Source organism: Cupressus sempervirens, chromosome 7 (assembly GCF_028749045.1).
Source record: "Cupressus sempervirens isolate cs-2001-9-10 chromosome 7, ASM2874904v1, whole genome shotgun sequence".
Taxonomy (NCBI): Eukaryota; Viridiplantae; Streptophyta; class Pinopsida; order Cupressales; family Cupressaceae; genus Cupressus; species Cupressus sempervirens.
In genome coordinates this window covers 738,709,789-738,735,706 of record NC_143124.1, presented here as the reverse complement: position 1 = coordinate 738,735,706, position 25,918 = coordinate 738,709,789, and the positions used below count along the sequence as shown (strand labels likewise).

Genomic DNA, 25,918 nt, shown 5'->3' with positions numbered 1-25,918 from the left:
ATTGGTAACTAAGGTATCACTGATAATCAAAAGTATCCAATGGTTCTCAATAACCAAAATATATCTCAATCATATTGATCAAAGACTCCAAAATGGTTGAGTCAAAACATGTCACAACATGACATCATCAAGAATAAATCCACACTACAGTCCCATCATGGTGACTAGAAAATAACCAAGGATAACTGATCGATGACCAAAAATGGTTAAGTCAAGTGTCTCATACATAAGAATCTCAACTATAACAATCAGTAATTACAACCAATACATAGAGCATTCCATCACATAACCATGGTTGGGTATATAAAGATTGAGATGAAAACATCATCATGACATCACAATCACATAACCCCTAAGCCTCTGGTAGACGTCCTATAACTAGTCAACACTAGTCAACCCAAAACCCAAAACAATAGCATAAAGAATACACAATGCAAACACATGTTTTGGTTTTGCTAAATTTACAAACTTGAATTAAATGTAGAGGTCTCAGTTTATGTTTCCAAGTTTGGAGAATGAATGGAGGAACATTTTGTACAGTTTTCCTAACACCTGTATTGTTTTGGATGAATAAAAGTTTTCCTTAAAAATCCATCTTCCAATTATAATCTTTGTTTGAAAACGTCCCCCACCAAACTATCAATTAACTTTCATATACTTTATTTAATAATTTAAAACAATTATTTAAATTTTAATAGTTAATTTACAATATTATAAACTAATTCATCCTTATAAAAGATGAAACTTTAATACAAATCATTTATCAAATAATAATAATAATTCATTAATAACATTTTACATACTTATATATATATATATATAACTATTGCATTTTTAATAAAACGAAATATAAAATTGAATTATACAAATTCGATTGATGACATATAATATGGAAAGAAGCATTATATAAAACATGCGCTTCACATATAACAAATAGCGGCGATCATACTCAGTGTTTAAAACACCATCGCCACACATAAGCCATGTAGCCTACAGCGCCAACACACTGCCAAGCCCAGGTGTCGTGCACATGGGTCTACGCACGAAGGATAGTCGGGTTGGTATGTCTGTCCGACCCATGATCTAATACATATAATGTCTATTTTTATAGCATTTTTTTAAAAACGCAAATACAAGTCGCAATGCGATTTGACGAGTCTCCACTGTGGTAATTCACTCAATTTTTTTTCATTTAAATAGATATATATATATGTGTGTGTGTGTGTGTGTGTGTGTGTGTGTGTGTGTGTGTGTGTGTGTGTGTGTATGTGTATACATATATATGTGTATATATATATATGTATATGTATATATATATATATATATATATATATGTATATATGTATCTATATATATATATATGATACTAGATCTGCATTTTCATATTTAAATTCTACAAATATATATATATATATATATATATATATATATATATATATATATATATATACAATTTTATGAGTTTCCTATAAAATATTTTCTCTTTATTTTCTCAATAACTTTTTAATGAATTTAACTACAATTCAACCCTAGCCCAGTGTTCTTTTTAGATTTATGCAAATAAGATTCTCAAATATACATTAACTACCCATATTGAGAATGCATATAATTTAAATGGAAATTTCTTCAGAAAACACATGGAAAACACGAAGAAGACAGGGGAATGCAAGATGCGAAAATAGTATAAGTAAAATCACAAGCATCTACCCGAATTATGATGCTAATTCACTCTTCCTTAGAAAACCCGCAGCCAAGCTCCTCCCTTCTTCAGAGTTCCCCAGTCCTCCAATGCTCCAAATGTTCTTCACGCTATATCTAAGCTTTTAGGAATGCCTGAATATAAAGAGCTCTCAGGAAACATCTAGAATGCTTCTAGAAATAGCTAGAAGGTGTCACCAACTAAGCATGTGTCTTTTCCAACCTTCTAGATGAGTCATAGGGTTGTAGACACCATGTGCTTAATTGATGCACTAACCCCCGTGTTGTTGACATATGAGAAATAAAAAGGTGCATTAACTCCCATTCAAGCTTATAACTCCAATTTACTTTTAATATAATTTCTATTTAAATTTTTATAACTTTCATTTTAATTTTTATAACTTTGATTATTATTATTTATTTATTACTTTATTATTATTATTAATTTTAATTTCTAATTTTGTTTTATTTAATTCCTTTTTCCTCAATTAATTCTCATTTAATTAATTATAAATAAAATATCAAATATCATGATATTTTATATTAATTTTCTCAAGTAATTAATTTATTAACTAAATCTATTTATTAAGACTTAATTAATAAAAAATTCACCATAGACCTCCAAGATAAAATATGAAAACCCATCATAGAGCAATTCACACAAAATTAGTCTAAAGGGTTAAAAGTCATGAAATATGTCATCCGACACATTCGGTGGGTAAAATATCCAGATACTTGTCCTATCTCACTAGGACAAATGGTTTAAGGGTTTGGGATTTGGACTTGAGAATTTATCTCCCTTCTCTTATCATTGAGATAGTATAATAGGGTACACTCATCCTGGCACTTCAGGGAAGTCGATACCCAATACCTGCAACCTGTAGAAAAACCATTCATGTACATACAATATATATAATGCTAAGCTAAACAGACAATGGTAGGAAGTGTGCATCATGTAGATCCTGACTAAGCAGGTGACTACGACTCCCTTCCTTAACCATATCAGAAATGCCATACAATATGAAAAAACGCACACCATACACATGCAAGTATGGGCTAAGTATCCATAATAAAACACATGAGATAATAAACCATCTAACTAATCATCAACAATAACTGAAAGCAATGTAATGATCATCATGCATACATGAAATGTAAAGTCTAAATGATCTCATCATATAACCACTAAATCCATAACATAATGTCTGATAGTCTCAAAACAATACTACTAATCCATCAACATAAAACTAGTCTATCATAGTCTGATAATAACAAAAACAATGTCCAAAAAAGATGTGAATGAGGGTAGGCACTACATCCACCCCCCCTTGGATTATACTTACTCCTGGAAGCCTACAAACAGGTAGGGATATAACTCCCGTAATCTAGCTGTATCCTCCCAAGTAGCTGAAGAATCATCAGTAGGGTCCCATTGGACCCTTACCTGCTTGATGGTTCGACCCCTGAGGGTCAACTCCCATTGCTCCAGAATACGAACTAATAAAATAATAATAAAGTAATAAATAAATAATAATAATAAAAGTTATAAAAATTTAAATAAAAATTATATAAAAAGTAAATTGGAGTTATAAGCTTGCCTAGGGGTTAACGCACCTTTTCATTTCTCATATGTCAACAACACGGGGGTTAGTGCATCAATTAAGCACATGGTGTCTACAACCCTATGACTCATCTAGAAGGTTGGAAAAGACACATGCTTAGTTGGTGACACCTTCTAGCTGTTTGTAGAAGCATTCTAGATGTTTCTTGAGAGCTCTTTATATTCAGGCATTCCTAGAAGCTTAGACATAGCATGGAGAGCATTTGGAGCATTGGAGGACTCGGGAACTTTGAAGAAGGGAGGAGCTTGCTCTGCGGGTTTTCTGAGGAAGAGCAAATTAGCATCAGAATTCGAATAGATGCTTGTGATTTTACTTATGCTATTTTCACATCTTGCATTGCCCTGTCTTCTTCATGTTTTCCATGTGATTTTTGAGGATTTTTCTATTTAAATTATATGTATTCTCAACATGGGTAGTTAAAGTATATTTGAGAATCTTATTTGCATAAATCTGAAAAGAACACGGGGCTAAGGTTGAATTGTAGTCAAATTCATTTGAAAGTTATTGAGAAAACAAAGAGAAAATATTCTATAGGAAACTCATAAAATCGTGTGTATATATATATATATATATATATATATATATATATATATGATACCAGATCTACATTTTCATATTTAAATTCTACAAATTTATATATATATATACACCTATATATATACATATATACATTTATATATATATATATACATACATATATATATATATACATATATATATTTATATATTTATATATACATATATATATATATACATACATATATATATATACATATATATATATATATACATATATATATATATATACATATATATATATATATATGTATATATATATGTATGTATATATATATATACATTTAAATGGAAAAATCAAGTGAATTACCATAGTGGAGACTCGTCAAATCGCATTGCGATTTGTATTTGCATTTTTGAAAAAATGCTATAAAAACAAACGTTATATGTATTAGATCATGGATCGGGCAGATGTACCAACCCGACTGTCCTTCGTGCGTAAACCCGTGCACACAACACTTGCACTTGGCAGTGTGTTGGCACTACAGGCCGCACGACTTATGTGTGGTGACGGTGTTTTAAACACTAGGTATGGTCGCTGCTATTTGTTATATGCGAAGTGCATGTTTTATATAATGCTTCTTTCCATATTATATGTCATCAATCGAATTTATATAATTCGATTTTATATTTCGTTTTATTAAAAATGCAATAGTTTTATATATATATATATATATATATATATATATATATATGTACATATGTAAGTATGTAAAATGTTATTAATGAATTATTATTATTATTTGATAAATTATTTGTATTAAAGTTTCATCTTTTATAAGGATGAATTAGTTTATAATATTGTAAATTAACTATTAAAATTTAATTAATTGTTTTAAATTATTAAATAAAGTATATGAAAGTTAATTGATAGTTTGGTGGGGGATGTTTTCAAAAAAAGATTATAATTGGAAGATGGATTTTTAAGGAAAACTTTTATTCATCCAAAACAATACATGTGTTAGGAAAACTATACAAAATGTTCCTCCATTCATTCTCCAAACTTGGAAACATAAATTGAGACTTCTACATTTAATTCAAGTTTGTAAATTTAGCAAAACAAAAACATGTGTTTGCATTGTGCATTCTTTATGCTATTGTTTTGGGTTTTGGGTTGACTAGTGTTGACCAGTTATAGGATGTCTACCAGAGGCTTGGGGGTTATGTGATTGTGATGTCGTGATGATGTTTTAATCTCGATCTTTATAAACCCAACCATGGTTATGTGATGGAATGCTCTATGTATTGGTTGTAATTACTGATTGTTATAGTTGAGATTCTTATGTATGAGACACTTGACTTAACCATTTTTGGTCATCGATCAGTTATCCTTGGTTATTTTCTAGTCGCCATGATGGGACTGAAATGTGGATTTATTCTTGATGATGTCATGTTGTGACATGCTTGACTCAACCATTTTGGAGTCTTCGATTAGTATGATTGAGATATTATTTGGCTATTGAGAACCATTGGATACTTTTGATTATCAGTGATACCTCAGTTGCCAATAGAGAGCTATTGTGATCATGATTTTCTATGGATGCTTGCTCATGGAGATTTGATGTTTTTATACATATTTGATGATTTTATTATGGATTATCTTTTGTGATTTTGAGATTTATGATTCCATGAGCTTAGGGTAGGATATCTGCATGTAGTATCGGGAAGTGGCTTGCAATGGGGGCCAAGGCCCTAAGGGGCTACCAGGGTAACTCATTGTAAGTTGGATTAATAAGTGATAACATTCACACCTAATACTAACTAAATGAACCTAAAAAGATAAGTGTTTTGGTTCTCACCCATGCCTTGAGTGCTTGTATAGACTAGGATGGGAGTAGAGAGAATGCATGGTTGCGACCTTGCATTCCATAGTATGCCTCGTCCATATAAGAGGATACTAGTGGCCACATGAGATTAGTATGGACCCGTGGAGTTTAGCTAATTGCTAGGGTAACTTGTACATGATAAATGCGATGACACTTTCCTGCTTGCATAGTAGGTTCCTACATGTCTTTGTGTGCCTTTGGGATTAGATGTCGATTTTGTGTTTGGAACCTTTGAGTTAGTATACTTTTAGGATTCTTGAACTTATAGAGATTTGTGTTATGCGATTTTGATAGCCTGTTTGGGACTTGAGATTATCTCCTCAGCATGGTGGGAGTGGACCGCTTAGGTACCACACGGTCGGGTGGTAGTGTTTTTCCACTCTTATCATTTGAGATTCATTGAGACATCATGGCTGATGCATCCTTCATGATGGTGGATATGTATCCTTTTATTGATGATTAGCATATGTTAGATGATGTTATCTTATGGTTATATTTGCATGTTAGATTACTTTCTACATATGATATAGTATATGAGTGACATTCCTACTATGTTAATACTGATGATCTCTTTGGTAATTTGGAATGTTATGCATGGAGGGATGGCTAGGGCCCATGATGGTCTAATGATGCTATTAATAGTTGGGAGGAACCGTGCACTTAGTTTATTATGTTTGATTTTTATGATGGATGTATATGTCTTCTATGATGATGTATCATGTATATCATGCGATTATCTTTACTTTGATGTATCATGGATTAGAATAGGATGATGTACCTTATTCTATATATGTATATTCTTTTGAGATTTCATACCCTGTGACATGTACATTGGATGATTGAGCATTTGGAAATGTAATGTATAAACATTGGACTTATCATTATTATTTCATGTGGATGTTGGATTCATGTATGTTAGTTGTTTTAGATGTAATTCAACGTTAAGGAATCTTTAAAGAATGTAATCTGTTATGGATGTTATGTTTACTTTCAGATGGACATTGCTATTGCTTACATTATTGTGCATAAGTTATATGTGGTATTTACTTTCATATTAAAAAAAAAATGCTACCAAACTTAGTGAAATTCTAGGTTAATTCTTTGGATCCCTTGGCACCTTAGCACAAAGGACAGTCAGGTTGGTACGTCCACCTGACCCATGATCTAATACATATAACATTTGTTTTTATAGCATGTTTTCAAAAATGCAAATACAAGTCGCAATGCGATTTGACGAGTCTCCACTGCGGTAATTCACTCAATTTTTTTTTCCATTTAAATAGATATATATATATGTGTGTGTGTGTGTGTGTGTGTGTGTGTGTGTGTGTGTGTGTGTATAAATTTTTAGAATTTAAATATGAAAATGTAGATCTAGTATCATATATATATATATATATATACACGATTTTATGAGTTTCCTATAAAATATTTTCTCTTTATTTTCTCAATAACTTTCTAATGAATTTAACTACAATTCAACCCTAGCCCCGTTTTCTTTTAAGATTTATGCAAATAAGATTCTCAATTATAATTTAACTACCCATATTGAGAATGCATATAATTTAAATAGAAAAATCCTTAGAAAAAACATGGAAAACACGAAGAAGACAAGGGAATGCAAGATGCGGAAATCGCATAAGTAAAATCACAAGCATCTACCCAGATTTTGATGCTAATTCGCTCTTCCTTAGAAAACCCACAGAGCAAGCTTCTCCCTTCTTCAGAGTTCCCAAGTCCTCCAATCCTCCAAATGCTTTCCACGCTATGTCTAAGGTTCTGGGAATGCCTAAATATAAAGAGCTCTCAGGAAACATCTAGAATGCTTTTAGAAATAGCTAGAAGGTGTCACCAACTAAGCATGTGTCTTTTCCAACCTTCTAGATGAGTCATAGGGTTGTAGACACCATGTGCTTAATTGATGCACTAACCCCCGTGTTGTTGACATATGAGAAATGAAAAGGTGCATTAACTCCCATGCAAGCTTATAACTCCAATTTACTTTTTATATAATTTCTATTTAAATTTTTTTAACTTTCATTTTAATTTTTATAACTTTTATTACTATTATTTATTTATCACTTTATTATTATTTTATTATTATTATTAATTTTAATTTCTAATTTTCTTTTATTTAATTCCTTTTTCCTCAATTAATTCTCATTTAATTAATAAAAAAAAAATCAAATATCATGATATTTTATATTAATTTTCTCAAGTAATTTATTTATTAATTAAATCTATTTATTAAGACTTAATAGAAAATTCACCATAGACCTCCAAGATAAAATATGAAAACCCATCATAGAGCAATTGACACCAAATTAGTCTAAAGGGTTAAAAGTCACGAAATATGTCATCTGACACATTCGGTGTGTAAAATATTCAGATACTTGTCCTATCACACTAGGACAAATGGTTTAAGGGTTTGGGATTTGGAATTGAGAATTTATCTCCCTTCTCTTATCATTGAGATAGTATAATAGGGTACACTCATCCTAGCAATTCAGGGAAGTCGATACCCGGTACCTGCAACTTCTAGAAAAACCCATGCATGTACATACAGTATATATAATGCTAAGCTAAACAGACAATGGCAGGAAGTGGTGCATTGTGTAGATCCCGACTAAGCAGGTGACTACGACTCCCTTCCTTAACCATATCAGAAATGCCATACAATATGAAAACATGTACACCATACACGTGCAAGTATGGGATAAGTATCCATAATAAAAGACATGAGATAATAAACCATATAACTAATCATCAACAATAACTGAAAGCAATGTAATGATCATCATGCATACATGAAATATAAAGTATAAATGATCTCATCATATAACCACTAAATCCATAACATATTGTCTGATAGTCTCAAAACAATACTACTAATCCATCAACATAAAACTAGTCTATCATAGTCTGATAATAACAACAAAAATGTCCAGAAGAGATGTGAAGGAGGGTAGGCACTGCATCCACCCCCCCTTGGATTAGGCTTACTCCTAGAAGCCTACAAACAAGTAGGGATATAACTCCCATAATCTAGCTGCATCCTCCCAAGTATCTGAAGAATCAACAGTGGGGTCCCATTGGATCCTTACCTGCTTGATGGTTCGACCCCTGAGGGTCAACTTTCACTGCTCCAGAATATGAACCGGCTCCAAAGCCAGCTACCCGTCCTCTACCTCCAACGAATTCCAATCAAGAACATGTACAATATCAGGAATATACTACCGAAGCACTGAAATGTGGAAAACGTCATGAATGCGAGCTAGGCTGGGCGGTAGAGCAAGGCGGTAAGAAACCAGGTCAATCCTCTCTAAAATCTCGAATGGTCCCACAAAGCGAGGTGCTAGCTTAGAACCCTTTCCATATCAGATCAGACTCTTTCGCGGATGCACTCTCAAGAAAACTTTATCACCCACAACAAACTACTTATTAGTCCTATGAGCATAGGCATACTTCTTTTACCTATCCTGTGCCATAGTCAAGTGCTCATGGATTCACACTACCTGTTGCTCCATATCATGAAGAATCTTAGGACCCAATAGGATGCAATCCTCAAGGCTGTCCCAACTCAAGGGTGTACAAAAAGGACGTCCATATAATTCTTGAAATGGTGCCATGCCAATAGAACTATGATACCCGTTGTTGTAAGCAAACTCCACTAGGTAGAGATAGTCCTCCCAATGTGTCTACCTATTCATCACATACATCCATAACATATCCTCCAAAACTTGATTCACCCTCTCTGTCTGACCATCAGTCTCTAGATGATATGTCAAACCGAAGTTTAACTATGCTCCAAGCTCATGTTGCAATGATGTCCAGAATGCGAATGTGAATACAGGATCCCTGTCAAAAATAATCTTTCTAGGAATACCATGTAATCTCACAATGTCACGCATGAAGAAATTATCTATAGAAGTTGTTGTGTAGGAAGACCTAATCAGTGAGAAATGTGCCACCTTAGTCAACTGATCAGCGGTGACCATGATAGCATCATGACGACGAACAGTCATAGGTAATCCTACTATGAAATCCATGGAGATGATATCCCACTTCCAAGAAGGAATGAGATTTGGTTGCGAAAGTCCAGCCATGTGCTGATGTTCTTCTTTAACTCTCTGACACTTAAGGCACCTAGCCACAAAATCAGCAATGTCTCGCTTCATCCCAGACCAAAAGAACAAACATCTCAAATCAGCATGCATCTTCTTGACACCTGAATGTGCTTAGTAAGGTATACGATGGGCTTTTTCCAGAATCAAGGTGCAAAACTCATCCAGTAATGGCACATAAATCATCCCCAAATGTCTCAAAAGACCATTTGATTCTCAAGAATAACCTACAACCCTACCTTCCAAAGGTCTTCCTAAATCTATCTCTCTGCACACTTCCTGATAGCAAGAATTTGTAGGAAGTGCCTGAAGAATCTGACTCCTCAAATCCACACTAAGAGTGGTCGATGATACCACATGTCTCCTGTGACTCAAAGCATCTGCCACCACATTCTCCTTACCCTGAATGTACTTAACCTCAAAATCATACTCGCATAAAAACTCCATCTGTCACCTTTAACGAGCATTCAAATTAGGTTGAGTGAAAATGTACCGAAGACTATGATGATCTCTATGTAGCTGGAATCTATGCCCCAACAAGAAATGTCTCCACCTTGTCAAAGCATGAACTACTACTACTAACTCAAGATCATGCATAGGATAATTTACCGCATGATCCTTGAGCTTGCGTGATTCATACGCAATCACTTGTCCATTTTGCATCAGCACTGCCCCAATCCCTTCAAGAGAAGCATCTGTACACACCATGAAATCACCCTCTGGATCAGGTATGGCTAAAATAGGTGTAGTGGTCAAAAGCCCCTTGAGCTTCTAAAAAGATTCCTCACATTTTTCTATCCATACAAAATTCTTCCTTTCCTCTGAAGAGAAGTGATAGGATGTGCTATCTTAAAGAAGTTCTGGACAAATCTGTGATAATAACCAGCTAGGCCCATGAAACTACGAATCTATGACACATTAGTCAGTGTAGGCCAATCTATTATCGCCGGAATCTTTGCAAGATCCACTGAAATACCATCGCCTGAAATGACATGCCCTAAATACTGAATCTTCGATTTGAAGAATTTGCACTTAGCTGCATTGCCATAAAGTTGGTTGTCCCCCAAACAATGGAATACCAACCACAGGTGTTCCTCATGCTCCTTTTGAGTCTTAGAATATATCAATATGTCATCAAGAAACACAAGTACAAACCTGTCTAGATAAGATCAGGACACTCCATTCATCAAACTCATGAAAATCGATGGAGCATTATTCAACCGAAAGGGTACCACTATGAACTTATAATGCCCATAGCGCGTTCAAAAAGTGGTCTTGTGAATATCAGCCTCCTTGATGCAAAGCTGGTGGTATCCTGACTTAAGGTCAATCTTGGAGAATATTGTAGCTCCCTTGATTTGATCAAATAAGTCATCAATCCTAGGCAAAGGATACCTGTTCTTAATAGTCACCTTATTCGACTGTCCTCTACTGTTTCCATTCCTTTGGTAGGAATCATTCATGAAAACTCTCTAAAAATAGTTCCCACGTGACACTGCTCATATCGATTCCCAGCTTCTTCTCCTCAATCGTCCACCAAGTGGCCCCAAAATTCTCTAAATTAGTGATCGCAAATCTTGCCTTAACATTGCTGTTGAAATCTTGCATGGCAAAAATCCTGTTGAGGGAAATAAGCCATTGCTCGACCACATAACACAAACCTTACCCATTGAAAGGCTTGACCTTAGATCTCGAAAGATCCTTCATCTAAGTGGACACAATGGACCTCTGACGATCCTTTCGAGGACTCCTAGACCTGGGTCTATGCTCTTGTTTTGTCTGATGCACTTTGGGCTATTCTTGAACAAGAGGTAGACATTCTAGAATAGTCTGCATCATCTGTCTCAAACCAACCTCTTCAGACTTAGCTTGGTCCTCTTTATGGCTCTCTTTCTACTACCTACTAGTGTGCTCTTCCCTGCTCTCAACATGAGCCGATCCCTCATGGGCAGACTCATGGACACTGATAGCTCTACCATGACCATGGCCTCTTCCACGGCCTCTACCATGGCCTCTAACAGAAGTCCTAGTCTCAGATACCATCCTACAATAGTACAAAGTACTATTACAATCAAAAGACACATGTTTGCAATAGACTAAGTTTAGTTCTATGTTTAGATTTAAGTAAAATTTTCAGTTTTGAAACCTAAGTGTTGAAGTATGAAAAATATTCAAGTAACAGTTCAAGTTCTATTTCAGTTCACCTAGTTTTAAGTTGAAGAGATACACTTTATAGTTCAAAGTTCTAGTTGTTCCAAAATATCCAGAGCTCCCAATGTAGAAACTTGGGCTCTGATATATGGACTTGAGAGTAGATTGTTCTTATATGATTCTTCATTGGAGACTTGGATATCTTGATGAGAATTCTCATTTTCCACTCTTGGTCTACTCAGTGGTTTTCTACTTGAGAGCTATAGCCCATTATTTCTCTCAAGAGCATTATTTTTATGCTTGTATTTCATGGATATGGATCTTGAGCTATGGTACATGAGTTAGTTATGGAGGGTTCATTTGAGAGATGGTTTAGCATTGGTTATCTCCATTTGCATATCTTTTTATGTTGGTTGAGTTTGGGAGATGATTTTAAATTGGGCATATTCCTTGTATTAGGAATGGTTTATAAGTTTGATCTTCTTGTGAGAGTCTTACATCCATGATTAGTTATATGATATGGTTTGGGTGTTTTTGAGGCTTCTTGGTTGGGGTTTTATGGAGGAGACCATACTTGCACAATTTACATCTAGAGGTGAATGTATAAGGACATGATACAAGTTATGATTTGCATGGTTTCTCTCTCATCTTGGTTATCTTCCTAGATGTTTAGTTTCACTTACATTGGATTTGAGATTGGTTAGAGATTGTGATCACTTATTTGTGTTCATGTATGTCATGTGAGAGATGGCATGGTTATTCCTTTATCTCTTTCCTCTATTAGTTTTAGAGAGCTTGGGAGAGTATTGGAGACTTGCTATGAGAGTTTTTCTTATAGGTTATTGGTTTATGTTTTGTGGATGTCCTTGAGACTACATGGTTTCACTTCTTTGAGATGTTGTGAGTGGATTGGTTATAGTTTTCACATTATCATTTCTAGTGGGAGTGTCTTGGTATATATGTGGCAGGTATTTCTCTTAAAGCTTGTGATTGTAGGTTATAGATTGGATATGTTGATGATAAGAGATTCACTTGGTATACCTTTGGAGGTATGAATAGTTGGATGGGTTTGGCACTTGTTGTGGGTGTTATTTCAGCTGTGGATATTTTGACAACTATGGATACATGTGATTACTTTTGGATAAGGTTTTTGTTCTTGGTATTTTAGTTGGTACATAATTTTATGATCTTCTAATCTGACAATTTGGGTGGCTTTCTCTTTAGATGTCTTCTATTTCTATTTAGTGGTAGTGGCATAATAGGAGGTGAGATCATTCATTTTTGAGATGTTGGATAGTTTGATTTTGTTGTGGGTACTAGGTAGAGCACATGATGTTCTTTGATCCATGATGGAGGATGTGCTAGGAGGGATTATTCCCTTGTTCATTTATGTGGCTACAGATTGACCCTATGCAATATATGCAACAAGTGGGAGATTGTTGAGATAATGAGTGTTGCACACATTGCATAATATTGTTATATTATATTATATTATTTCATTATATAATGTTATATCTAAGAGCATCTAGATGGATGTTAAACATGTAAAGATTCCAATGGGATAACTTGATGTGTTGTATTATAACATTATGATAATATTTCATGTAATTATTTAATATTGGGAAAAAGAATTAAATTTTCAATATTAAACGTGAGTTCAATGGGTTAGGTAGCACATGGCTTTAGCACATGGTTTATGTAATACCACTTGGTGGTTTTGTGGGACTTACTACTATATAAATAGTCACAAGGGTAGTTGTTGGCATGTGAGATAATAAGAAGGCAAAAAGGGAAAGAATCGAGCAAGAATAGGCTTGACAAGTTAGCCAAGGTAGCATTTGTGAAGGTTGGAAGCATGGCATGAGATGTGTGTATTCATGCTTGTTCATATGGATTGCTTGATTGTGGTTATGGCTTTGAAGGCTTCCATGGTTGCAATGGTGGTTTTTGCTGAATAATACATGGTGATGGATGCTTTTGGAGGCTAGGTTTTTTCCCTTAATGAGGGTTTCCCAAGGTATATCTTGTGTCACAATTTTGTGGGTATGTTGTCTATTCTCTTGCATGTGGATTTTAATTGCATATATATTTCAGATCTATTATGGGTTATGTGGAAATAGTTATATTCTTTATTGTTTCCTTACAATCAGAAGGAGTAGATAGATGATATGTTTTAATTGATCCTTGAAGGTCTTGATCACATAAGAATTAGAGAGATTTTTGACTTGATGTAAACTTTTAGTATCATGCATGTGATTGCATGTTTTAATGGGCATATCCCTTGTGTACATTATGAGGAAGTGATGAATTCCTAATAATTATCACTTATATTTCCATAAATTATTGAAAGATGAGGATCTTACAATAAATTAATTTCTATTAAGATGGATATCTTACAATGTCTATGTGGATCATGATAGATTATACTTTGCATGGTGGATGTTTATGTGGTAAGCATTATGAAAATGCATGTGCACATATCTTATAAACATTTTTTGAGTACAAGGTGAATGTTATGTAAATTAATGTTCCAGAGGGCCATTACATAGAGTACTTGGTAGACATCATGCAACTTGAAGTTCTAGAAGGCCATTATTCATAGTACTTGGCGAACATCTTACATATCAACATTTTGGAAGGCCATTACTCAAAGAGTATTTGGTGAATATTGAATTTTTCTATTTTGGGAGACAAATTCTCATGATTAAAGATGTGATATAAACCCTTTTGAGTACTTAGTGAATATCATGTGGTGATATTCTTGGAGACCAATAGTCAAGATATCAAATGTGATATCAAACGTTAGTTAAATATTTGATAAATATCATATGTCAATAATCTGGAAGACCAATACTTATGATATCAAAATGGTGGATATCTTTTGATCAAAGATATCCTTAAAAAAATGTATTCCTGATATTAATAATGGAGTAGTATATTTCAGGTGTTTATCCTCCCTAGCTAAGAGCGAGTGTTAGTGTTTTGTAGCCTATCAAATAAAACTCATTAAATATGTGTGTGCAATCCACCATTGCACAGATGACATATTTTCATTATGATACTTCTAGTTCGATGTTTTGATACATTGTTGAGACTATAGGGATATGTTATTTTAACATATTTATTTTGATGATCCACACTTATCTCTACACATTAGGAGCTATTTGATATATTAAATGGTTCAATAGAAACTGAATTGTAGAAATGCCTGAATTTGTCAAATTATAATGATTAATAAGAAAACTAGTGGTAAAGGATAGATTGTGGTATTCACTATGACCTAATTCACATGCATGGTGACTCAATACTCATGGATTCAATATTCCATCACTATGATAGAAATACGATTATGAGGTTATTTAGAATGCTAATTTGGTCATGTTAGGTAAAGACTAATGTTGATATGTAGAATTTGATATTTTAATGTTTTGAATGTTTTATATGGAATGATATGAAAAAGGAAAGTTAATTGGAAATGATGAAATATGCAAACCTAATATTGAATGTGATAATGATTTGTTGCACATATTTATATATTGCTTACATGGTTTTCTTGGACTACTGATAATTGAGTTTAGTGTGCCAAAAATTAACCATGGAATTAACTTGGGAATCAAGGCTCAAACCCATGGGAACATGACATAGCCAAGGTTGAATCAGTGGAAAGATTTGAAACTTGTTGTAATGTATTTTTGTTTCGTAAACGTGAATTGTATGTGTGTGTGTGTAATAGTTCAATTTATATATAATTAGAGACGTGTCACTACAAATGCAATGTGTTGTGTTTATGTGTCACTTGACACTTGTGTTGTCCATGTGTTGATGGCTTATCACCTAACCTAAACCTAACCCAATGCAGTATCCAAGTTAACCCCTTATGGTAGAATGTTAGGAGAAACTTGTCTCCATCAAGGGAAATTCATATTCCAACTTCCTATTAACTTTTATGGATCAAAAAGTGGTCCTAGGGCATTATTTTAGTGAAAAATAAGTGCTCACATGATAGTAGTATGGGTTGGTGGTCTAAATTTAACCTTTAGTAAGCCTAGATGACCTTGGAAGCCCTCCAAAAAAGTCACTTTCAAAGAAATTCGAAATTGGAGTGTCACATGACTTCTTCAACACACTCTTACTTGGTCAATGCAACATTTTTAGAAAGAAACAAGTGTAAGTAAAGGAAGCTTATGTTATGACCATTTTTGGGATCCTTTTTAGAGGACTTGGGATGAAATTAGGGGGTTTTCTACCCACTCTCTTACTTTAGAGACACTTATGGTTTGGAAACTTGGAGGGAAGGAAAAAGGGATCTCTTCTCCAACTTTCATGGCCATTTTGCAGAGGACCAAGGTTGGTGCTTGTTGGCCATGTACTATTTTTCTTCAAACTTGCATAATGGTATTTCTTTCATGAGTATGAAGGAGTGTGAGTTCATAGTGTAAGTAGATCGCATGGTGTTGTATTGTTATGAAGCCTTCATGTAAATTTTGGAATGGTGACTCATGTTATGGGAAGATTATGATATTGTTGTGTTGAGGAAAAATGTGTTGTTGCATTTGATTTTCTCTTGTTTCTCCATTTTGTTAAGTATGTTGTTTATAGGTGTGAGGACTTATCTCACTCTTTGGGAAGGGAAGAGAAGTCCAAGGTTAAGGGCTTAGTTGGGCTTGACAATGTAGTTGAGAACCTTGGAGTATGGGCTCCATTGTATGACATAATCATTCATATCTTTCTTTAAGGGTGATAAGGAAAGTATGGTGGAGAGAGGAAGTTTATCGAGTATGTGCTCCAAGAAAGCTATAGATGATGGTAGTGTGTTTGGGAATTTATTGTGAAGATGTGGATGATTGTGAAAGCCCCAAAAGGGCATAATTGTTGATTTGTGAAATCCTCAAAAGGGCAAGGAGATTGTTTATTGCATTTATTGTTTATTATGGAAAGTCTCATATTTGAAAAGCACACCTTCACCCTATGTTAATTTTTCCATTTGTGAACCATTGTGAAACATACCTTGGGATGAGATTGTTTAAGTGTAACAATGTAATGTATATGCATTTTCAAGATTGTATGGTATACCCAATTTGAGCCTTGTTCCCCTAGCTTGGGGATGGTCTCTTTGGAGGCCTATGGTTGGGAGGAGAGTTTCCATGGTTCTTGTTGTTTTGTTTTGTTTATGTATTTCTAGACTTTGTGCTCAATGGGCCAATGGGAAAAGCATGGATTGCTCAATGCATTGATGTAGCATCTTGTAGATATGTGATTCATTTGCATGAAGAATCTCCATCTATGTTGTTGTGTATTATATTTGGAAGGATGGAATATCCATCTTAGGTACATTACTGTGAAGTGTAACTTCTTGAAAAGTTGATGAACTTGGGAGATGAAAGTAGGTAGTTGCATCCTAAGAACAATTACATTCATTTAGTTGTATTGAAATGGAAGGATTGATATATCAAAATAGTCATAGATGAAGTGTGGAAATGATTCTTATCAAGGGATAGTTTGTGGTTTGATACTTATGTAATGATTATTCATTGTTGTCTCATGCTCAATTGAATCATAAAGCAATATAATATATTGTATTTCAATTAAATTGTTCATGTAAAGAAAAATTCACTAAGCCTTGGATTATCAATGGATGTCATTCAAGTTCCATTATTCATAGTAAAGATTAATCTTATAGTTTCATATTGATCTTATTTCTATTACATTTTGTGTAGTGAGTTCATTTTATAAGTGGTTTAAATAGATTCATTAATCTATTGATTACATGGAAAAACATTAATTATGACATCATAGTTATACTACACTAAGAAATTCACAAAGCTATAATAAAATTCAAAAAAATAACATAAAGGTAACACATGATAAGTTGAAACTACAAGTTGGAAGAGTGCAATAAGCTATGTGGAAAATGTATGGGGAGTGAGACTCCCCAATTACAGAGCAATACAAAAATTCATCAGGTATATTCCTATGACTCCCCTATAAAATAATAAACAAATATGTCCTATAGCCTAGGACTTAAATGGAATGTATAAGTTAAAAAAAATTGGGGGACAATCTTAAGTCCCATCAAAATCCCCATGCATGTCTATCCACAAAATAAGTAAAAATAACACTCAAACACCCTGTAACTATACTTAGGGAATAAGTCACCATCAAATAAATTAAAATAAATATGTCCCATCTATACCATTCCATGCAAAAGTAAAGGACCATATAATAATTTAAAAGAGAAAAAGAACCTAGAGAGATATCATATATAAGTCTTATGTATAAGATGAGGGAGGAGAGAGGTGGTCCCTAGCACTTCCCATCCTACATGCCACATCTCCTCTAACCCTTCATATACCACCCAAGTACTTGAGTATGAGGCACAAAACATGTTTTGACCCTAGTCAAAAATACCTAGGACATAATACCTTCCCTTTCTTTAGTGCCCAACATGGAAATTGCCCTGACATTACTCTAGGTGTCATCTCTATAGAAGCAAAAGGAAAAAATAAATGAACAAAATCCCTCCTTGTACTTGGCATGAGAGTGAAGATTTTGCACTTGGGATTCGACCCAACCTCGAGGTTCCACTCAGTACCATATCACTAGTCAAGTCGGCCCTCCAATCACGAGAGCTAGAGGAAAGTGCTTGGTATTGTCCTCCAAGTATACTACTTGGGTAAGGGACACCACTATCCTCCCTAAAAATTGTAGTATTGACTAAATTTCAAAAAAATTAAAACACAATGATTTTTTTTGAGATTTTCAACATTTGATCTTCATGATTTGTATATTTTGTGATAAAAAACAACAATTTTTTTTAGAAAATTTCATTGTGTTTTCATGAATGTAAAAAAGAATCATGTTTGATTTTATTTTTGTTGGTGCATTTTTTCTGGAGACTAGCTAGCACCTTGGGTCGGGAGGGGGGTGGGTGGGGTTCATGTGTAGCTGAAAGGAGATACATGTTTTGAATGTTGATATGTGTATGTTTAGGTTGGGTTATTTTAGGAAATTGGGGAATTATTAAGTCAAAGGTATGAGGGTAGTAGCAGAACTTAGGGAACATAAATATTAGTCACTAGTTGAGTTAGGAATATGGGTACATTAGTAATTTGTTTTAGTTAGTAATGTCAGTATTAGCATTAATAAGAATATTAGTTTAGTATGTATAATAATGATAGCTATTAAAGATAGTATATGATGCAAGATAAATATATGTTGAAATATATATATTATGATGTAAGTATATAATTGTTACATAAAATGATATAAATAATATAGGTTAATTTAGTAGCAGTATTAGAAGTTAGTTGCTAGTGGTGAGTTAATGGTTAGTATTTAGAGTAAGTAGGGTGGTTAGATAGTGGTCAGTTAGTAGTTAGTAGTTAGTAGTTAGTTATTAGCAAGATGAGTATGAAATTTGCTTGAATTAAAATATCTGGTAAGATGGTCAACATATTTAACTAGTTGTGGTACAATGTTAGTGATGAGTAAAATTCTCAATTGTAACATTAAGAAAATAGTTAGATATCTATGTAGATTATGCATCAATCCATATGTACATAAGGATGGTTCATAAGATCTATAATCATTACGAGATGAAAATATAGTAACTAAATGATAGATGTTAGAAAGTTAAATTAGTTGAGTTTTATTAACAAAGAAACCCTTAGCCAAACTATGACATTATTAATTATCGTGTACACACTACATACAAGAACAACATCTATCGTGACCCCACACTAGATGCAGAATTCATATTCATACTTAGTTGAATGCCATGCTATTATATGCTAACATCAAGAACCTTTAAGTTTGAGTTCTTCATGTCAAATTCATGTTGTTATATCCTTAGAACACCCCCACTGAAACCCTGATGCCAATAAAGGTGGTGTATCACCTAATCTAGTAGTGTAATACTGAATACTAACTTAATAAAAATCATTCACACAACTCAACAATAAAAAATTATGATAGGACCAAGGTTATCACTAAGAATAAAGGAAAACCAAGAATGGTAGGCTCCTTATGGTATAACCTATGATGACATAGATATGTCCCTCATGGATAGGGGTGTATGCTCATGTTGTTCTCAAGATTCCAATAGGTGTGGGTTTTTACCAAGTGTGTATATAGATGAGTGTTTCAACAATGGAGGTAGGGAAGGATTTCAGCATTATGATGGTATTTTGGTATTTTTTTGGCTCTCAAAATAACATTATAAGTTTGTATGAAAGTGGATGATGGATTATGAGAGGAAAGGGCTTTATTTATAGGCTAAGGGGTAGTGAAATGGAGATTCAGGATGCAAGGATGGAAGAATGGTGAGGGAGGGCTAAGATGCTTTCAAAGGGAAGCACATGGATTGCACTTGTTTAGAGCCAATAGGGGGGTGACACTTCTCACAAGGAGGATGATTGTGAGGGGATGAGATAAAGGTTGGTCAAAGGGAGTAATGAGGGATGATGAGTGTGTAAGAGGGATGTAAGAGTCATAAAGAGGGATGAAAGATACATTAATGGCATGTAAGAGGCATTAATGCTCCTGGATAGGGATGGAAGAGGATAAGGGGGATTTGTTGACTTTGGCTTGGGTTAGCAAGTCTTAACCTTTGCTTAGAGATCTACAAATATTTAGGAGGGGGATTAGACTTAGCTTAGAAAGGGGGTTAGGGGGCAAGTGGCTTAGCTTTGATGGGATGAGTTAGTAAGGAGGCTAAGTGAGGTTAGTATGGGTGAATGGGTTGGATTAGGGGTAAAGGTAGGGCTTAGGGATGTTTTAGGGACTTGGATAATTTATTAAATAGTCTATTTAACAAATAAGGGATATCAGATTAAATTAAATAGATTTGACAACATATTTAATTTAATTGATAAATTGATTTTGGGTTATCATTTGATTTTATCAATTGGGCTATAGTTAATTTAATTAATTAATTAACTAGGGGATGATGATTAATTAATTAAATAATAAATATTTAATCAATAATGTCCTAGGAGATCACTAAATATGATAACCTATTTATGTAATTAGATTTAGGTGTCTACACTTTGTCTCTCTTTGATGTAGTGTTGGAACAACACTATTTCAAAGAAGTTTGAATATAAACAATGTGAAGAAGACTTTTTGAAGCAACATGGTTGCCCCTGTTTTGAGTAGAAAGGGAGAGAATGGGCTATGTGATGCCCCCTCAAGAAGGCAATGGGGAAATAATACAAGGCTTGATGACTTCTTGAAAATCTACAGTTAGTTAGGGCAAGTAGGAGGACATAGAAGAATGAAAAAAGGGTGGAAAGGGGAATAAAAGGAAAAAAGAAAGAAGGCCAGGGGAAAAGGAGGACACTAGAGGAGGCAGATAGAAAGATAGGACACCATAGGGGGTCTATAAGGGGCTTGAGGGGAGCTAGGAAGGTTTATTTTCATTCATATGGATGAGGAGATATAGCTACTAGGAGCTTTGATTTAAATGATATGATGGCTATGCTTAGACAACCAGAGCATTGAGAAGATGTGGTATAGTGATTACGGGTGTGGAGGACACCAGATCGATCAGTAGGGTCAAAAAACCAACCTTTCAAGTTTTATTTTATAGTTATTTTAGCATTTTCACAATATTAAAAACTCAATCTCATGGACACGGTCTAGCGGGATCGGCAGGATCATGATATTGCAAAAAATGGCTAGGGGTAGTGTTAAAAAGGCCTAGAAAACACCTTTCATGAGATAAAAAATTTGTGTATAAATTTATAGGAATGAGGATAAGATAGCAGGAAAGTGATCCCACAAGAAAAAATGCACTTCTCCAGGTGGGAATGTGATATGGGAATGAGTTAAGTGTTGACCAGGAATAGAAGGTCAAAGGCAATCCTGTGAAAAGTTGGATCGACAGGACTACTAGTGTTAAGACTTGTGGAAATGTGCTTGAAAGAATGTGGATAGGGTTTGAGGGAGTCAAAGGGTCAAACAATGATCTCAAGGGAACTAATGTTAGTGGGATCATGAGTTTAGAGTGTTCATGAAACCATGATGGTGGGATTAGGGGAAAAAGGGAAAGGTGGTAGACAAAGGAGGGATTGAGTAGAGGGATGAGGGGTGATTAGAAGTTTAGGCAATGTAAATATGAAAAGGAAAACTAATGTGTGACTGGTTTGTGTGCAATGGTCTCTAGATATGTTGGTGTCACACAAGCAATGGGCAATTGTACTATGCACCAAAGAGCAACTGACATAGGAAAACTGGGCAAGGATTGATGCCATCGACCTGAGGTATCTGTCAAGATTACCCAATACACATACATATATGGTGATGGTGATAGCCTTATGCAAGTGGTGGCACAGTGAGACAAACACATTCCACCTGTTGATAGGAGAGATGACTATGACACTAGAGGATGTGTATAGGATATTTGGATTACCAATGCAAGGGATGCCACCAAAGGCGATGAGGGAGATGATTAGGGAAGTAGCACTATAGGGGATGGTGGGGCTAGGAGTAACATATAGGATATGAAGAGGATAATACCCATTGGATGAGCATTTGGACCAGGTAGCTGCCAAAATGTATCACTTAATCTACTAGTGTAATACTAAATACTAACTTAATAAAAAGAATTCAAACAACTAAAAAATTAACACTTATGATAGGACAAAGGTTATCACCAAGAAGGAAAGAAAACCAAGAATATTAGGATCCTTATGGTATAACCTAAGATGACATAGATATGTTCTTGATGGATGGGGGTGTGAAGGCAAAACTATGGGGAACACCTTGCAAAATGGGAAGATGGGCAATGAGGTGTGAAAGGGTGATGGGGAAGATGTATGTCATTGATAGATAATAAAAAAGGCTAAGAACACTTGGCACCTAATTGCTAGGTTTTCACTAGGGTACCTATCCAAGGCACTTGAATTGCCAAGTTTTAACCATTGGACGCCTATTTTTCTTTTCCTGATTCTTTTTCTCTTTCTTTCTTTTCTTATTTTTTTCTCCCTTAAAGTGGGTAGGATAGATCGAAGATTCTTAGGGATATAATTTAAGGTGAATGATATTGATGGGATCATTCAGGACTTCACCTTCAACTATGGATAGCTGATAGGCCCTTGAGCCAAAAGATATTGTGACCACATAAGGACCAAGCCACATAGGCTCAAACTTGTCTTTCTTTTCTCGTTTAGCTTGGACCTTCATGTTTTCTTTGAGGACCATGTCTCGCTCTTGAAAGTGGTGAGAATGGACCATCTTGTTGAAATTGTGCTTGAGGCAATTTCGGTAGAATATGAGGTGGTCATAGCTCTGTTGTCTTTTTTCATCGAGTAAATCAAGCTGGGTAAGTCTAGCCACTCTGCAATCCTCATCTGATATATGGACGCATAAAGAAATGTGAAGGGATGGGAGTTCAACCTCAATAGGTAATACTACTTTAGCACCATAAACCAAGGAGTATGGGGTTGTGCCTATGGATGTATGGAATGAGGTGCAGTAGGCCCATAGAGGGGTTGATTTATAAATACCAGTCGCAGCTAGAATCATTGACCACTTTCTTTAGGATTTTGAGTAGGGTCTTATTAGTTGCCTTTGCCTAACCATTACCTTGTGGGAAGTATGGGCTAGAAAAATGGTGATGGATATGAAGGGAAGTGCACAATTCCTCCATATTGAGATTTTCAAGATTACCTCCATGGTTAGTGAAAATGGTAGTTGGGATGCTGAAGTGACATATGATATTATATAGGATAAATTTGGACACTTGAACTCCTATGGCAGTGACATGTGGGACTACTTCTACCCACTTAGTAAAATAATAAGTGGTGGTGATTATCCACTTATGTCCTTCTGAAGAGAGAGGTGTGATAACATCGATAATGTCAAACCCCCAACACGTAAATGGCCATGGCATTGCAATAGGTTTCAGATCCTGAGCTAGAGCTTAGATTAGATTAGCATGTTTTTGACAAGGTAGACATCATTTCACAAAGTTTCATGTATCATGCTCTAGAGTAGGCAAATAATACCTAGCCCAAAGGATATACTTAGCTAGAACTATGTCGCTCGTGTTAGAACCACAAAGTTTCATGTGTACCTCCTTGAGAGCCATTGTAGCCTCATTTTTTTCTAAACATCAAGAGAAAGTATTATGATAACCATGATGATATAGGGTTTGGGAAATGATAGTATAACAACAAGCTCTACAAATAAGGTTCTGGCATTGAGTTCATGTAAGATAGGGAGATATGACACCATTTTGTAGGTAAGCGTGAATTTCATGGTAACATGGGGATTGAGGACTAACCAAGATGCATACCCGTGTTGACTCATAATTCTCATATGTAGGCTCATGTAGCTGCTTGACTAAGAATTCATACTGTGTAGCCTCTCATGGTATTTCCAAAAGTGAACCAATAATGGCCATGGCATATGTTGCCTTGTTTTGCAATCTAGGTATCTATATGAACTAAATTTGAGTCAAATGTTCCTTCAATTGGTCAAATAACTACTTTTAAGGAAACAACTTGTCATCCTTGGTTGGATATTCATCCAGGGCCTATTTGATAATAAGTTATGAATCTCCATAGACCTATAGCTCTATAATATTCCATTCAATCATTATTTTGAGCCCTACAACAAGGGCCTCATGCTCTGAGATGTTGTTGGTATACTGGAACTATAGCTTAAAGGATTTAGGAATGTAATCTCCCTAAGGTGTAACCAAGAGTATGCTAGTGTCGGTGCCATGGGATGTGTAAGATTCATCAAAGTATAATTTCAAGGAGGGTTGTTTGTCTATTAAGTAGAGGTGCTCATCTGGAAATTCCATAATGAGGGGGTGATCTATAACCAAAGGTGCATTGTCCAAGTGATCTTCTATAGGTTGGCCCTTAGTAGCCTTTTTTTTGACATATTGGATGTTGAATTTCTAAGAAGCATGACCCATTTAACCAGATGTTTTGTGAACATTGTGCGTGACAACATATACTTTAAAGGACCAATTTTGGATATAAGTAGCATTGTGTGGCTTAACATGCAATGACACAAATTCTAAGTGGAAAAATACCATAGCTAGGAAACCCTTTTCCATTGGTGTATAATTGAGCTCATATCCCACTGAACTATGACTAACGTAGTAAATAGCCCCTACCTAGCCTACATCATCAAGTTGTTCTAGAAGAGCACCTAGTGCTATTGGGATAGCTATGATGTAGATTATGAGAAGATGAACCACAACCAAAGGAACCAATATAGGTGGATTAACCAAGTATTGCTTGATTAGTTCAAATTTGCATTGGCAAATGGGGTCCAACCTGAAATTCTGATCCTTTTTTATTAAATGTGTAAATGGTTTGCACTTGTTAGCAAGTTGTGAGATAGATTGTCTGATTGATCATAGCTTCCCTTGAAGAGAGTGAAACTATTGGATGGCCTTAGGAGGAGCCATATCCATGATGGCCTTGACCTTATTAGGATCGATCTTGATACCATGTTGTGATACAATGAATCCTAGGAGTTTTCCCAAGGTGATATCGAAGACACACTTCTTAGGGTTGAGAATGACACAATATTTAGCCAATCAATCAAATACTTCCTCCAGATGAGACAAGTGATCAAGGGCATTAAAATATTTGACTAAAATATCATCCACACAATCCTCCAGAGTTTTATGGATAAGGTCATGGAAGATGACTATCATGGCATGCTGATATGTTGCTCTAGCATTCTTTAATCCAAATGGCATCATGTTATAATAGAATGTCCCCCAAGAGGTGGTAAATGTTGTCTTATGCTAGTCTACCTATGCTATCTGGATTTGACTGTATCCTAGAAAAACCATCCATGAGTGATAAGAGCTCATGGCCTATGGTGAGATCAACAATCATGTCCATGTTTTGTAATAGGAAATTATCCTTCAAGCAAGCCTTATTTGGATCTT

General features: G+C 34.8%; 1 pseudogene; it reads left to right on the top strand.

Annotated features, from left to right (window-relative positions):
- The first annotated feature begins 4,294 nt into the window (after positions 1 to 4,294).
- The window catches only part of LOC149549372 (AP-1 complex subunit mu-2-like), a 64,392-nt pseudogene continuing 42,768 nt past the window's right edge, over positions 4,295 to 25,918 (top strand).